The following is a 3803-nucleotide window of genomic DNA, read 5'->3' on the forward strand; positions in this document are numbered from 1 at the left end:
ACTTTTAAAAGAAATCCTGTGCAAAGGATTGGATTAGATGATCATTGTAAGTCCCTTCCAACCGAAAATACTTTATTCTAAAGAAAGGGGGAGGTTTTCCGTGACGCACTGACCAGCAGCAGTCAGAGGGCCGCGTTTTGGCAGAGTATTGCCAAGTGAAAAAGGGCATTTAGTTTCTGAAAGAGGAGCCCAAAGACAGAAAGCCCTAGTATGTCATCTGGAAAAAAGGATATAAAAGCTTTAAAGTGAATGCTCAACAGTGGCAAACTCCAGCCACATTTGTAGGCTCGTTAGATATAGCGTTTCATGGGTACAACATAATTATCTTACGGAGGTGGATAACTGGTGGCTCAGTACCTCACCTGACAGAAGGTGCTGGTCTGCCTTACATCTTCTTTTTTTGTATTTTTTGCAGTGATCATTTTTAATACCTTTGAATAATTCTTAGCTGTAACTGCACAGTCATTGTGGGGGGGAATTATAATCAAAACGTCTCTGATACGAATGCTCTGTGCTTTTCCCTTTTCCAGAAATACTTTCACAGACTGACACCTGCTATTGTGCTGATGCTCTTTTTGCTCCATCAAACTTCCCTGCGGATATTTCATCTACCCTTTTTTTAGTTACAGTTACAAAAGGCACTGACTCAAGTCTTTCAGAGTTGTCATCTCAAAAATGTATTCAGAATAACAACAAAAAAAAATGTTTTTCAGGGGAAAGCGAGAGAACCCCAAAAGTCCTAAATAGAATAAAGTTGAGCACAACTTCTTAGCAGGTGCTGGAAGAGCAGATCAGCACATTTATCATCCCTTTGGTCTCCGTCTTTCGGGATGGTTTATGCGTAGACAAGACCTTGAGGAAAACCAAGCAGCGTTTAGGAAGAGCTGGTGCTGACAGCCTATACTGCAGTCCGGCCGGATGAACGGCGCAGTGGATCAATAACGGAACCACTGCAAAGATGGGGAGCTGGGACGTGTGGGAGAGGTCCCCGAGGAGAAGCAGGCTGGGTCCTTGCTGGGTGCTGACTCCAGAGAGGGCACGGAGCCGAGCGCGGCTGCGGCGTGACGTGGCAGCCTGCCCGCCGCTGCCGGCCTGTCGGCAGCATCTGCCAGCTTATCTCCCGGTGAAATGTAATGTGCTGTTTACCATCTGTAAAGCATTAAATGACCTAGCCCCTATTTAAATCAGAGACTGTCTTGACAACTGCTGTCTGCAGCAAGGCTTTGGCTGTCTTCCCTTGGGGGGAGGCTGGAGGAGTGTGAAGCGTATTCGTGGAGAAGATCCACTGGTAAAAATGGATGAGGGTTTTTTAAAATAGAACAGCTTGGTTTTAAAAATGTTTAAAACTATTAACATCATTTATTCACTAAAAATCCCAGCTGCAATTTTCATTTTGTTTTCTAGATTTCAATAAAATCTTTAGAAAACATTTCACTCGGTGAAACCAACTGGGGTAAGTAGATAGGTTTTTTTTGAACACCAGGGAATGGGATCTATTTGAAGACACGAAGACTGACGGTTGGCTGCTGGCCACAGCTGGGAGAAGGTAAGGTCCCTACGTCGCTTGGCTTATGTCTGATGAGAGATATATGCACACTTGTTTTCAGAATGTGACCTGGCAGTTTCTGATTTCATAACTACAAGGACGGATGAGCTACCAAGTCCTTGGGCAGCTTCTCTCAGTCTCTTCTTGGAGCTCCTCATTTTTAATGGACTGACCCATGCCATCCCATTGCAGTTGGACTAGATGATCGTTGTAGGTCCCTTCCAACTATCCTATTCTATTCTATCCTGTTCTATTCTATTCTATCCTATCCTATTCTATTGTCCTCGTTTCAGCTGGGATAGAGTTAACTGTCTTCCTAGTAGCTGGTACAGTGCTGTGTTTTGAGTTCAGTATGTGAAGAATGTTGATAACACTGATGTTTTCAGTTGTTGCTCAGTAGTGTTTAGACTAATGTCAAGGATTTTTCAGCTTCTCATGCCCAGCCAGTGAGAAAGCTGGAGGGGCACAAGAAGTTGGCACAGGACACAGCCAGGGCACCTGACCCAAACTGGCCAACGGTGTATTCCATACCATGGGACGTCCCATCCAGTATAGGAACGGGGAAGTGGGGGCAGGGATTCGCCGCTCGGGGACTGGCGGGGTGTCGGTCGGCGGGTGGTGAGCAATTGCACTGCGCATCATTTGTACATTCCAATCCTTTCATTATTTCTGTTGTCATTTTATGAGTGTTATCATTATCATTATTAGTTTCTTCTTTTCTGTTCTATTAAACCGTTCTTATCTCAACCCACGGGTTTTGCTTCTTTTCCTGATTTTCTCCCCCATCCCACTGGGTGGGGGGGAGTGAGTGAGCGGCTGCGTGGTGTTTAGTTGCTGGCTGGGGTTAAACCACGACATCTATCCTATCCTATCCTATCCTACCCTACCCCCCAGCACCAGGGACTTGGCTTTACTGGGATGCCAAATGAGCACAGCATGAAATGCAGTGTCCAGGCATCTTGTAAAGGTCTGTACCAGCCCTCCACGGACTCCAGGGAGCTTCAGCCACATGCCTGGTGGAAAAGAAAGGACAGACCATGCAGTGCAGAACCTTTGGCAGCAGGATCAGGGCCCGGGAAGCAGCGAAATCAAAGGAGAGAGAGAGACCTTCAAACAGGTGAAATGCTCATCGTTGCTACTGGCAACATCTCTTGATTGCACGGTGTTTGATAAGATGTGGGAAGTTAGGGAGGATGTTGCTTCATCCACCTAATGCTACTGTAGGATGTGTACATGTCTACCATCCATATTCAGTTGAGCTCATTGCAGAATCTGAACTGGCTATTGATCATAAATTTTCTATTTAAACTGGTTTTGAGAGAAAAGCCTTTTCGGTCCAAAGTGAACCTTTCCTTCCATATTTTCACATTAATCAACAATTCTTGTCCTTTATGAAAAATAATCATAAAGCACATGTTCCCTCTTTTAATGCAGTTCTCTCTCACTTGGAAACCTTCCCCATCCCTTCTCTTTTCCAAAGCAAAATAATTAAAATCAGAGGTTCATTTGCATCCCAATGTAGCTGTTTTTTTAATGTTAACTGAAAAAACGGCACAGATAACTTTACCATGAGAATATCGTAACACGTGTTTTTTGGTTTTTTTTCCCAAACAGGATAGACATTACAGTAAAAGCCTTTCTACCTTGTAGTGGGTTTGGTCAGCTTCCCATGCACTGGGGTGATTCCACCCTCCCGGATTTGCCCCGGGAGCCAAGCACTGAGCTTGCTCCTGCCCCAGCCCCCTGCTCTGCCCAGCACATCATTGCCCCCGTCCTGCTTTCTCTGCTCAGCAAGAGCTAGCGCTCCATCTGAGGGGAGGGATTTGCTTTAAAACACTGTTGTACTACATCAGCCCCTGCTCGCTGCAGCTCCAGCAGCTCAGCCCATCTCCCTGCCACACTTTCCCCAGCCCCAGAAAGGGGATAATAATGCTGTGCCGTGCATAAGGATTAATATTTTAAAGTGGGTTGAGGTTAAAAGGTCTTGCATGGATCTGATCTGTGCTATTGAAAGTCAGCAGAAGCTTTAGGATGAGGATGGAGCAATACTACTTTAAAAAATAATTACGGTTTATTCTTTTCAAATCTAATTATTTTCCGGAAGAACAGCAAGTAGTTTTAGTGTAATGGCCATGGAAGTCGATCACAAAACATGCAAACCTTGCGTGACTCACGATGCTTGCATTAGCCCTAATGCCGTCTCTCTTCAGCATTTCAATTTCTGCTTGCAAAATAGTTTATAGTAAGCTCTGCAATG

General features: G+C 44.9%; 1 long non-coding RNA gene across 1 annotated transcript; it reads left to right on the top strand.

The window, feature by feature from the left end:
• Nucleotides 1-1147: 1147 nt before the first annotated feature.
• On the top strand, nucleotides 1148-1753 carry LOC128146734 (uncharacterized). Its single transcript, XR_008236831.1, has 3 exons — nucleotides 1148-1288; nucleotides 1405-1453; nucleotides 1608-1753. It is a non-coding gene; the product is annotated as an uncharacterized LOC128146734 (long non-coding RNA).
• The last annotated feature ends 2050 nt before the right edge of the window (nucleotides 1754-3803 follow it).

Source organism: Harpia harpyja, chromosome 10 (assembly GCF_026419915.1).
Source record: "Harpia harpyja isolate bHarHar1 chromosome 10, bHarHar1 primary haplotype, whole genome shotgun sequence".
Lineage (NCBI taxonomy): Eukaryota > Metazoa > Chordata > Aves > Accipitriformes > Accipitridae > Harpia > Harpia harpyja.